The sequence below is a fragment of the Anguilla anguilla genome, chromosome 1 (assembly GCF_013347855.1).
Source record: "Anguilla anguilla isolate fAngAng1 chromosome 1, fAngAng1.pri, whole genome shotgun sequence".
NCBI classification, from domain to species: domain Eukaryota; kingdom Metazoa; phylum Chordata; class Actinopteri; order Anguilliformes; family Anguillidae; genus Anguilla; species Anguilla anguilla.
Genome location: NC_049201.1, coordinates 55,334,825 through 55,348,709, shown reverse-complemented (window position 1 = coordinate 55,348,709; position 13,885 = coordinate 55,334,825). Strand labels below are relative to the sequence as shown.

General features: G+C 39.2%; 1 protein-coding gene across 1 annotated transcript in view; it reads right to left on the bottom strand.

The window, feature by feature from the left end:
* Nucleotides 1-11,330, bottom strand: part of tsnare1 (T-SNARE Domain Containing 1) — a 165,849-nt gene extending 154,519 nt beyond the window's left edge. The window contains exon 1 of the mRNA XM_035389640.1: nucleotides 11,224-11,330. The gene's annotated coding sequence lies outside the window, so the exon portion shown is untranslated. The remainder of the gene's footprint in view (nucleotides 1-11,223) is intronic.
* Nucleotides 11,331-13,885: the final 2,555 nt, after the last annotated feature.

The window sequence follows — 13,885 nt, the reverse complement described above, 5'->3', positions numbered from 1 at the left end:
TGTGATTGTATGCTGTAGGATTAAGATGTCCCTTCAATTTTTTTTTTTCAAATGAACTCGTCTGGAAGTATTTCACTTTGTCAGGCAAATAATTAAAATTCTCTTATCAGTGTGTGCATAATATGTAGGTGTGTTTAGCAATATTCAACAACATAATCTTGCATTTTTAGACAATGAAAACTAAAATTTTAAAGATTAAATATACAATTAAACAGATGCCTTGCACAGGAGAATGAATTTTGTATTAAAAAAAAGAAGAAAAAAAAAAGGCTATTTGAATCTGTACGTTCCGTGTGTGTGCGTAATCCTTTTCTCAACAAAAAAGCTGTCATGGTCTCTTGGATCATTAGTTGTTTATTGAAACATTTTTGATTCCGAAGAAAGAGGAATAATCTCTTACTGAATAGAGATGAAAAAAAATGTATTGGGCTAATAAACACAATTTCCACAATTCCCCATGGTTAATGGGCCTATCTGAATTGCAGAAAATTTATTAACTGGCTTTAGCCTGCCGTGCAGTATAATGCATTCAACAACAGAACAACAAAACTACGATTTTCTGACCACGTCAAGCTCATCTACAGGCCAATTCAAGTTCACAAGTATTGACAGAGTTAAAACAGTCTATGATTATTAACCACAAACTTACTTGGGCTATATCTTTTATTTGTGGCAATACTTCATGACATGGAAGTGGGCAGCTGCTGACTTCAAACTGAATGTGTAATAAGTTTTAGTGTATTTTCAGAATGTATTGAGATTGTATTAGATAGGTTACCTAGTTCTCCTGCTGGTGGCTTCTCAATGTTTTTTACATAAATGGTTGCTTTGTGCCTATAAAGTCTACCAGCCTGCTGGAGGGTGATGGGGTGATAACAATGATACATGCTTTAGAGACAACATAAGATAAATTCTTATTTGAAATTATAAGAGGCATTATTTAGGCTCTAGCCTAAAAATATGCATTAAGCTATTTGATTTATTGTTTGCAGGCCATGTCTGGAAGGTTTTAAATTTCCTGGACCGTATTGGCTTTAAAAGTGTTTCTATGGTTATATGTCAACCAAAAGTCTTGCCGTTATCAAGCTTGCATCATCAACAATACACCGATCAGCCACAACATTAAAACCACCTGCCTAATATTGTGTAGGTCACCCTCATGCCGCCAAAACAGCTCTGACCCATCGAGAGTTTTTAAAATCATGTGGAAATAATTCACCCTCTAACAATATCTTAGCTTTTTATAGCCCTGTAGCAACTAATAATGCAATAAACTACCAATAGTGTAATAACTTCCAATAATGTAATCCATTTCATTTTTTTTATGCAATAAAAACCAATAATGTAATAAGTAGTAGTAGTGGTGTACTTTATTGATCCCGAGGGGAATTTGCACTGTTTGCACTGCAGCATCAAAGACAACAAAGTAATCAGATACAAATTTACAGTAGATACAAAATATCAGATACAAATATACAGTAGTTACTAGGGATGAGCGAGTCCATTATCTGTATCTGTATCTGTTCAACCAACAAAATTATCTGTATCCATATCCGTACTCGGAATGGGTGGAGCTTAACCCGGAAGTGGACGGGGAATAACCAGAAGTTGGTATTTTAACGTCTTAGCAAAGCCCCTAGTGGTCGGTATGCCGGCGTGCCGAGATTACTGAACTCAGACGTTCAGTGCTACTGCAACCAAAGTATGAGTTAAAAACAGAAACTCTTTGTTTTAGTTTCATTAGTAGACGATACATGACAACTATGCCGAAAACGGAGTTTCGCCGCGCCACCATTGTGGCTCTGGTCGTTCATTTAACACACACCCCCTCCCTGAAATCTCATCTGCAACTACACCCCCCACCCATTACATGATGGACAATATTGTCTATCTGGGCATTCATAAAAATATTCTTTCGCCACTCAAAAATCGTATTCCATCATAGCAACAAGATAACCCGACAATAGCCATAAAATATGCTAATACAGCAGTGGAAACGCTGCTCACTGAATAAATAAACGAGACAAAGTTTTAAAAAATGATACCATGTCATTCTACAGTCAATATCTGGGACTAAATATTGAATAAATACACAACCTTACCGTTGGTTTTACGCATAGAGATGTCCCTTTTGAGACCGAGTGGTCATATATTGTCTTGGACAATCCGTTTGTGAAATATACGCGCATTTGTGATGCTTGGGTACCTTCCAAAATAGCTGTGCCTAATGCCACACGTGTCGTTTACAGCGTTGTTGCCCTTTTTAGTACAGACTGGTTTTGTTACTCTGGTTTTATTAATTTTTTAAATGCACTGACGGTGTGAAGACAGTAGTAGACAGAGCGCGCCAGCTTACAGTTAGCTAAACACGATGTACGTATGTCTTGTGATTTCAGGTGAGCGACGACGTCTAAATTTGCACAAAAATATTGCATTACTTAGTACAGTGGATGTATAAGAATGCTAGGATGTCAATGGTGCTAGTAGAGTGTGTGTATGAGATTGCTAAATGTTAGGAAATACAAGTACATGCTTATATCATGTAGTCGCTAGCTTACTGGCTAGTTAGCCCCACTGTAGCAGCAGTTAACTGGCTAGTTAGACCCACTGTAGCAGCTAGTTAACTGGCTAGTTAGCCCCACTGTAGCAAGCTAGAAGCTAGAAATGTCCGTTTGTAATCAGTAATATGTGTTTACGCGTGAATGTCCAGTAAATGTGTGTTTAGCTATGGTGAGAATAATGTGTTGATCCGAATCTGAGAATTGCAAACTTTATTTTACTGGGAATATATGACAATAGATCGCTGTGGACAGAGTGGCTGTGACGATGGCAAGATTGTGTTGTGTGGCGCAGCAGCAGTGAACTTTGTATAGAGGGTATGCACATGACGTGCACTAAGTCACTGCGGTTACACCCACTGAGTGGCAGAAAGACTATCAGTGGCAGTGTTAGCGTTCAGCTTGAATGCAAAAAAACCAGAGACTGTAAAAAAACACACCTAAAATGGGAAAGGCTACTGTACTGACTACTCATCAATTAAATTAGCATCTTTCATTTATATTCTGTCTAACTGTAAAGTTTTTGTCAGCATTTATTTAAAAAAACATCCATGATGATGAGCCTTGTGTTCTACAAACAAAGGGGGGATGGTAGTATTAGCTAGCCAAGCATATAAATTATTAAGGTATGATTTTACCCAAAAATCCAACATACCTGACACAAAATAACAACCGCAAATCCACGTTTCGGTGCCTGGATTCGAGCTGTTTCTGCGAATAGCAGCGATGAATTTGCTTCTCTTTTCTTTAGCTTTCAGCAGTCTGTAAAAAGATAGCTCCGATTTCTTGTTGAATGTCCATGGACCACTGGTTCTTTGGTAAGTTGTAAGGATCACTGTCGAGTCCAACTGCCTTTAATTTAAGCAGATAATCGTTTGTTTTACTCCCGGTTTTGCAGTTTCCTATACTAAAGGCAGCCACGTGGCAGCATGTTTTGCCACTCAGTCCCGACTGAGCGGGCATATACCGGTGGGAAAGTGACGTCAATGCATACCCTCTGTGTAGAGGAGGAGCTCTGTGCGTGGCTGGCCTATCACAAGTACGGATATTGACACATTTTACTCGGATGGTACTCGTGCTGTAAAAAGTACATTATCCGTACCGAATACTCGTTTCATCCGAGTATTCGGCTCAACCCTAGTAGTTACAAATATATACAGAAATCCAAATATACCAGAGGACACCTTCAGAGGTGGAGTCCATGCCTCGACGGGTCAGAGCTGTTTTGGCGGCACGAGGGGAACCTACACAATAGGTTGTTGGTTTTAATGGTGTGGCTGATCGGTGTATATTTGTGTCTACCTTTCTATGGCTTGTCTATTTTACTTATGTCTAAAACCTTTCACCTAATTATTCATCCATCACAAATCCAGCGCTTTTTTCCATCTTTGGGACAACTTTTGCTTGTCTGCATATATCAACATACAATCTAAATCTCAGTGCACAAGCTCATCGAACAAGCTATGCTTAACTATTCTCTGCAGCACAATGGTGCTCAATTTCAGTTCTGGCCTCAGTTACTTATGTAAATGAGTAATTACAATCTCATTTTGTTGATCTCATGGTTAATATTGTTTCATAAATTTGGCAAGAAAATTACTTTTAATTATGTATCATTTTGATATATGACAATGACCAACTTTAATGGCGTTGTGTCATTGTGTCAATTCATTTTTGAGACTTTCCTCTGAAATCATACTTGAGAAAATGATGTTCAGTTTGCATTTGGAACAAAAATGCAAGTCCTTTTCTTAGATTATTTTTTACAAGCACAATAATTGACCCTATGGCTGGTTAACTCATACATACATTGTAGTAGTACAACACTGTTGTGGCTGCTCTTGCCTACCTTCATGTTGAGGCCTAATTCAAATATATTGTCATGCATTTTTCATTCCTATTTACTGGAACCAAGCAGTGTAATTGTTCACAACAGACTATGCCTCAAATTCACTATTGAAAGCTGAGGTCAAATTTTCTCTGTGGAAAGTCTGAATTAGGTTCTAAGTAAATGGCGGAGTGGCATTCATTTGACTGGATTTAAAAAGGCATTACATGCAAATAAGATTATATCCAATAAAAAAAAAAAAAATGAAATTGCATACTGTGTTAAAAAGTAGATCCTTTGAGTGCAAGCCCTGAAATATGTATGAAAGGATGAAAAAATACCCTGTCTCATTGTGTTATCTCAAACCTTGATGGACTAACTTTCTTTACCTGGTATCAATAATGAGCTTTTTACATGCAAGGATTTCAGAGCACTCTACAATGAGGGGAGTTACCTTATCTCATCTATCTGGGAAATGCATGACACCTATTTTGTATCAAGAATGCTAAAAATGTCATTTGAAGTGCTGATGGGAAATGTAGTCCAAAGATACACAAGTTCTGCCTAACATTTAGCCTGGATTTAATCTCCCATCATCACCCTGTTCAGCACCCCAACACTTCTTGAGTGGCTTTAATGGCACACAGAACGCATGCCCCCGATCATTTGTGTCATCGGCTGCACAGCATTGTCCCCAGTGCCATCCCAAACTGTTCCACACTTCCACAGTACACTAGTACACAGAACAACATATTCTGACTACTGGGCGTGTGCAGAGATAGAGGTCAGGAGCACCAGAGACCCTGCCATTTTGACCTGTCCCTCACAAAGTTCCCTCCTCGATGTGCCCTCCCAGCTGATATGGGGGCTTACAGAAACCATAGAATGAGCTACTCCATGAACCGTCAGAGTTGAAGTCAAGACCAGACCCCTCATGAGCCAAACCAAAACCAGACTCCACAAGCCCGAGATCCAGGCCAAAACCAAACTTACCATGTCTTGACAAAACCAAGACTGAGACATTTAACCAAAAAAGGCAGCTTTAATCAATCCTAGTCAGCAAAATTATGCAAAATGGAAGATTACAGAAAAGGAATTCATTTTAAAAACGTCAATATAACACGCTTTTCTGCTTTTATTTCCCCGGCTAGACATTTTTAATAAACCAAATATTTTAGTCAAATTGTTATGGCAAGGAAACCTGACATTGTTCTTTTATTTTACATAAAATAGAAGAAACAACAATAGGCTGAACCCATTTATAGGCAGAAAATCAACAATGACCTGGCATAAGGTAATATGATTTTGAAACTGGGTTTTCAAGATTTTTTACGTTGCAAGACGTTTTAGTTAAGTCTGGCAACCACAGTCGACATCAGGCAATATTATTTGATAAACTAATTTACCTGGCTAGTTTACATTCTGCTAATCTCAAATATTGTTTTGAAGCTCTCTAGTATGATTGCTGCCAGAGTGAAAACAAAGTATTTTCTAGTCACTAACTTGTTATGAGAAACCTTACTCGTTAAAATGAGAAACTTTTATTAATTGAAATTCACAGTATAATTTCAGACACTGGTGATCTTCCTCAAAACATTTTGACCCATGTCATATGGAGCAGGATACATTTTGGGTGGGGGTGGGGGTACCATTTTTGAAGCCCCTACAACCTAAAATATCTGTGAACATCCCTGCTGTCTGTACTTTCCAACTTATTATTTTTATTATCAACCACAATAATAATAATATGGATGTGGAGATGCTTGCTAGGGTAGATTAGTCAGGGTAGCCTCCTGAAATATTGTGCTAACTGTAAAGGATGTTAACTTTCAAATTCATATTACTTATGCGATTACAGCTAATGTGTCTCACCAAAGCAGAATCACTCCATACTGTCACAACATCAGTTAGTCTTCCCAGTGCCAGGAGTGCATGGCTTTCCCTCCGGAGTCAGGATCAACACAAGATTTCTTCATATTTTTTCAATGGTTTTCCTTGGCATTGTCATCCTTGGCTTTCTCGTGGAATCTTCCAGTTTCGTTAAGCAGACTTGCTAGCCATCTCCTTAAAAAGTGATTTTTCTTTCAAAAGCATAATTTTATGTAAAAAATTAAACAGAAAATAAGGCAATGCATATTTTTCAGCATTTTCTGTATTATTAATAGGGGTCACTTGGATGTGTATGCATACTGTTTAAGACTATTAAGTTTTTTTTTTCTTAATCTCAAAACATGTGCCTAGTAATTATGAGAGGAACTATACACATCACACTATTGTGCATGCATGGTAATGCTTAACACTGAATAATGCATCAGATTTCACTTTACTTATTCTGGGAATACATTTTAATGTGGAATAGTGCTGATATCAATGATGCTGTTGATCTATATCAGGAGCATACTGCAGCCATGCACACTGTAGTATGGTGGGCTTATTTTGGAAAATGAAATTCCCTCTCTGTCCTTCAGAGCCTATAGAACAGTAATATTTATCAGTTCAGTAAAATATAAACTGCAGCTACTGCAAAATCTGCAAATGATGAGCTTAGCACTGCCTTATTAAACACAACTGCATTAATGTGCAGGTTAAAAGAAACAGTGAACCTTTTATGTAAATTTGATCATTGCATTACTACTTTTCAGAACTAGTAAGAGCTGACTTCTATGGTAAAGGCAGTTTTCCGGGGGGCAATCATGAACTGGTACAGTTATTATTCTGACAGCCACATCATGACATGGTGGTGCAGTGGGTAGCACTGTGACCTCACATCAAGAAGGGTATGACTCTCGGCCTTTCTGTCTTGAGTTTGCATGTTCTCCCGGTTTCTTCTGTGTACTCTCCCGGGTTCCTCCCACAGTCCAAGGACATGCAGGTAGGCTAATTGGAAACTCTAAATTGCCCATAGGTGTGAATGGAGTGTGTGCCCCACAATAGATTGGCGGCCTGTCCAGGGAGTAATAATTCTTCTCGTCCAAAGCACACTGGGATAGGCTACAGCACTACCTGAAACCAAAGCCCAGGAGAAGCAGGTATATATAATGGATGGATGTATGGACATCATGTCAAACTGTGAAATAAATTTTAAGTTCTCCATTATGGGGGTATTATTGTCTCAAAAATAAATACATTTCCATAAATAAACATCGTTGATCCACAAATAAATGTAGCTGCTTCACATTTATGCATTACCTTTTGCTTACAATTATTAGTGGATATTTGAGAGAATCTGAGTGGCACGATTTACAAAAAATAGGTTTTTATTTTTACTGAGTCCAGCCAATCAGATTTTAAGAAATCCTTTCACTAACGCTCACATTACCCAGACCAATCACAGCACATATACAGTTCAGGATCGTATTGTGGAGCGACAAGACCCCTGAGTTGAGAAGATAGCTGTAATGGCTATCTCTTTGATCAACAAATCAAATCCTTCAAATCTTGAACCAAAGTCAAACCACATCACCTTATATTTGTACTATTCCATTCGTTTTGGAGAAGGGCGGACCAAAAATGCTGTGGTCAACATGGCCGCCCATAAACAGTAGCAACACAACTTATATTTAACTAGCATAATATATATTTAATAGTTTGTGAAACCACATCATCTTGTACTATCCTATTAGTATTTGAGAGGAGCTGAAGAAAAAGCTGTAACTTATGGTCAGCATGGCTACTCGTAAAGATCGATATGCTTGTAACACTTGAGTATCATGCTAAAAAAGAGTAAACAATCAGTTTGCTAGTAACAACTTATATTTAAAAAGTTAACTAGCTAGATAGATTTCTAATTAGCACACTTATTGAATACAGTGCTAGCTGAAGTTACATCCCACAATAAAGTACCATAAATAACTTATTGCTGACATAGCCTATTTAGCCAGCAGTAGCTAGCTAGCTAACGTTAGTGTTTACAAAACTGTGGTTCACTACCTATCGTGGCTTTCAGCACTATAATGACACTAGCCACGTCTATAGTTATGTTTTAAATGAGTGTTTGTGCAGGGCCTACTGTAAACAAGCTATGCACACATGTGAACCAGCTACATTTATCCATGGATTGGCAACATTTATGTGTAGATCAGCAACATTTATTTGTGGATCAGTTACATTTATTTACTTATTTTTGAAACAATAAAACCCCCATACTCCACAATAGAATTTAATATATTTAATTCATGATGTTGCAAACTCATCCAAATGGATTGGATAACAGCAGGAACACAACAGTTCACTGGAAACAAAATGCTTCTCTGTACAGGTATCCCTAACCCGTGTATTTCAAATCGTAAACTACAGAGCAAAGATAAAGGGGAGGCCATTCTGAAAATAATTCTGCTATAAATGGCTGCCATACTAAGTAAGGTTTTAGCCCTTATTGCCATGGAAACACTGTATAATATTCTAGTTGTAACGTCATCTCACTTATTCATACAGAGAGACATCTATGAATGCTCCTTAGAGTTACAATAAAGGCTGTTAATCATTACTTATATCACATTGGTTTATTATATACACAATATGACCAAAAGTATCTTGACACCCCTTGGTCTGGGGGTGTTTTTCGTGGTTTGGGCTAGGCGTCTTAGTTCCAGTGAAGGCAAATCTTAATGCTACAGCCCTACAATGACATTTTAGATGATTCTGTGCTTCCCCAACAGTTTGGGTAAGGCCCTTTCCTGTTTCAGCATGACAATGCCCCCGGACAAGCTCTGTATAAAAAATGTTTTTTTTTTTTTTTTGTTTTTTTTTTCCGAGAACAGTGTTTAAGAACTTTACTCGCCAGCCAGAGCCCTGACCTCAACCCCATCCAACACCTTTGAGCTCAATTGAAAAGCCAACAGCAAGCTAGGCATAATTGTGCAATCAGTGCTGAACCTCACTAATGCTCTTTTCTGAATGGCAGCAAAACTCCAACATTTAGTATAAAGCCTTCCCAGAAGCGTGGAGGCTGTTACAGCAGCAAAGGGTGGATCAACTCCATATTAATTCCCATAATTTTGAATGATATGTTGGATGTCAGGTGTCCACATACTTTTGGCCATGCAGTGTATTTGCAAGTTAGTGATGAAGGAAGCATGTATTAATTCCCTCTGACTTCCGTCTCCCTTAAACTAATGTTGGTTTAGTGCCAAGACATTACCCCACATTACCATGATTTTATGATGACTTTGTATGATTAGACTTGATTATTTTGCATTGCATAAAGTAGACATGTTGGAATGTATATGATTCAGTTTTAAACAGTGTGTTCCATTCAGGAATTTGTCATTTACAACTTATTCAGGTTCACTTTTTATTTTATTTTATTTTTTATTTTTATTTCCCCTTTATTTCACCAGGCAAGTCATTAAGAACAAATTCTTATTTACAATGGCGGCCAGGCAAGCAACAAAAGCCACTTAAGGGAAGGGGAGGTGGGCTACTGTGAAGACAGGTTGCTGGTTATATGGATAAAGAAGGTATTCTACCATCTGTCACCTTAAAACACACAGTAGAACCTTTACTAAATCCACATACTGTCAGTATATATATATATATATATATATATATTACACAGCACAACAAGCACAAATACAAGAAAGACTAAATAATGTGCACTCCCCCAGCCCACTCTGAATACCATATACCATTACCAGCAAAAACATCTTGACAACTGCAGGGGGAGGTGGAAGAGGGGGACACTGCAGGGTAACCATAGCTGCCACTAAGGCCATGGAGACAATCAAAAAACAAGCAATAAACATAATCTCTTCTCTTGAAATAGCAGTCTCACTCCCAATTAAAGAAAATGCAGACAAAAAGAGGCGGTGCCATCTGTGGTGTCTGCGTACGATCCCGTAAATCAGACCAGCACCTGCCCAGTATGGACTTCCTGCCGCTCCAAATATGGTCAATGAGCAAACAGAAGTGCCCATCCACTTGCGCCATTAAGGTGGTCTGCGTGTGAAATGAGTCACCGCACACCCACACACCTCATCCTTACATGTGAACGAGAATCAAGTGCCGCGGAAGAAGGACAGAGAAGAAACTGGGGGAGAATGAAAGACTGAGAGAATGAGTCAAGGGTGAAGGGAAAATAGATAGGATGAGATTCATTGATTGACTGGGCGCATGTTGTGACCTGAACTAGCATTTGAGCCAGCAGATAGCATTTGAGCTGGCCACCTAAATAGTACACAAGCAGACAATGCACAGCCCTGTGCATCTAAAACAGACAGGCACACGTGTACACGTGTGTACAGGAGAAAGTACTGTATGCACAGGTACGTGTAAACCTCAGGGTGCAGGGGCCTGAAATCAAGGAAAAGCCTTATAAAATAACCCACACACATATACGTGACAAAAACAAGAAGAAAGGATGGGCTGCAGGGATTGGCTGGAAGAGCCAATGGCTTACTGTAATTGGCTGGCTTGGAGATGCGCGTAAGCCTGACGGGTGAGCATGTCACACTCTGCCTCAGTTTTCCTGGTAGTGTTTTTCTTAGGCTCGTGGCCCAGCCCTTCCCTGCCCCCGACTCAGTTGATATGGAGAAGCCAGTCACAGCCGTCCAGCCAGCCAGCCCACCCCCAGGCCTAGCCTGGCTCTGCTACATGCTCCACACACACACGCATATACACACACGTACTCACACACAGTGAAACAGCTTGTTATTCCTGCTCTGGCAGCCACAGCGGAGAGCTCACGCACACTGCGAGGAAAGCATCCTCTCCTCCTCCCTCTCCTTTTCCCCTCCCTGTTCCTCCCTCCTCCATCCCCCAAATCTCAGAGCAGACAAAAGAAGCCATCATTAACAAGGGAACAAAGGAGAATAGAAAAGGGTTTTTGTTACACATTACCTTCGACGGGGGAGACAGCGGTGAGCCCTAGCACTCTGTTCAGGCGCTGTGGCTTACAGAGAGAGCCGGGGCAAATGACATCACATGATCAAGAACCACCTGCTCCACTCTGGCCCTATGACTCAGGAAGACATGGGGATTCTGGGACTTGTAGTTAAAACCAAACAGCATCTAAAATATAGCCTTTTTAGCCCTCATTAGAGAAGCTAAGAGATGTAATGCAGTGAAAATGAAGAACTATATTAAGCATCAGTCTTTGTGTCACAGAGAATTCGAATGATGTTGATACAAGTATAAATGATTGGAGGACCTCTCTTCTCTCAGCAGTTGCACTTCTTCATTATGATCTGATGTCATCCCCCCATATTCAGAAGAAAATAAATCTGGTTAAGAGGCACCTATGACATATCTATAAGGACGTATACCCACAGAACATGAGTTGTTCCACAACCATAAAGACCATTTAATTGCATACTTGTCACATCTGAATAAATCACTTTCTCTTGGGGTTAGGGTTAGACTGCTTACTTCCATCAAGCAATCAAATTTCATATGCATACTACATCGCTATTATTGGGTGGGCATACCGTAATGTCCTTCACATCCTTTCTTATATTTCCACCAAACAACGCAAGCAGTTACATCACCCTTGTATTGCTCTCACAACATTAATTCTGGCTCCAAAATGCCCAAAGTCATTTAGCAGCTTGTTATAGGTGTAGACATGTACACAAAGTGCAGGCTGACAACAAGGTAACAAAATCACTGCTGTAGAAAGACTGAATACTAAACACATGCCATTTCATCAGCACATATTTTTATATATATTCAAGTTTAGCACATGATCACTGGATATTTCTGTAGGAAACACTGCAAGTGCCACATTCTTTGCTCTGTATGTATGGGGTGTGCCTCATCAGCCCCTAACTTATTCATGTATCACACATCTGCCACCCAAATCCATGTCTAGCTGTTATGTTTCTGAATTTCCTAATGTGTACAGTATGTTATTGGAAACAGGGATTCAAACATTGAAGTACATTTTCGATTAATTATGTTTTACTGTATTTCATTCCCTTCTATCCTGGCCATGGCTATGCAGTCTCTATGCAATGAGAAGAGAATGGCAGCTTGTCCCATATGGAGAAAGTTCCAACCTGTGCAGGTGTGAAGGGGAGATATTAATAATGCATCAAGCAGCAATCAAGGTCACTTGATTTCAGATCCTCTGGGATAAAATGGGGTTCTGGGGGAGTTCTGGGCAGGGGGTAGGCTAAAAGGTTTCTGGTCTGGGGCTCAAGCAAAATGTGTGGAGGATTTGCACTCAGACTGGTGCGCCTGGTGCCACGATAGGAGCACACTTTGGGAAAACACACCTGCAGATGCAAGATCTCACAGCTGACCTGAAAAATGACCTTCACAGAGTGCCACTCACTCTGATTAGGGTGAGGGTGGGGGAGTGTTCGGGCCTGTAGTCTGCATTAACGGTATTATCTGTCTGTCAAATGAATGATTGGATGAGCAATCATTATTTTTGGAAGTTTCATTTTTAGCTAATTATGTAAAACATAAATGACAGCACAAGACATAACTCAGTGAAATATTAAAGATACTCATCAACACAGGTCTTCAGGAATTATTGCTGCGAGCAGGTGGCGCACTCTTATAGAGTGTTGTCAATGGCAGGGAGTTTGGTGTACAACCAAAAGGTTGTTGGCCCTATTCACAAATAAATAAATAAATAAATAAATAAATAAATAAATAAATAAATAAATAAACACTTTATTCTTACAGCATTTATAGTTAAAGGCCATGACAGAAAATTAACAAAGACACAAAGACAAGAAAGTTGGATAAGGACCAAGCAAAATAAATAAATAAATATATAATAAAAAGAAACAAATTTATCTTACCACTTAATTTTGTTTCCAACTACAATTGCTGCTACGACAGAAACAGACACTGCAATCAATGAACAACTATGTCTTGTAGCCCCAATGACTCCAAACAGCCTAGACTGAGCAAATCTATATTTGTGTGTCGAGCAGAGCCATTGAGCAAGGCCCTCCCCCTTTTTATATTTCATTGAGTTGTTGAAAACAGTGACAAGACATGAAACAGCCCAACGGTAAATAATTGATGCAGCCATCTGCTGACAGTGTAGAAGTCTGTCATGGTGCTTCAGTGTCACCTCTTGGGTGAGGAGATTGGGCACCTGACAGCAATGGGCAAGAGGGATGGAAAGCTTAGAGATAGGGAGTGAGACAAAGAACATATTTCTGTGAGGGTGAAGAGTGGTCTCCCAAAAGTAAGATGCATGTATTTCCTTGGACAAAAAGGACAAAAGAAACAGACTTTCTGGTCATTCTGGACCAGTGGTATTTTCTCTTGACGTTAGAGTAGCACATTTTTTTTGTTTGCACCTTTAAATCAGCAACCAGCCCAAGATACTGAGTTAACTGTGTTATAACTGTAATCAACTGCTTTCATTCAAACTGTTGAAAAGCAAAAAATAAACAAATAAATAAATAAAAACAACTAGCATAATCTATAGCTTCTTAATGGCAAGCGTGACCACATTTATAGACCTCGTAACTCTAGAGCAATAGTTTCCAGGGGTGGACAGTAACGAAGTACATGTACTTCATTACTGTACTTAAGT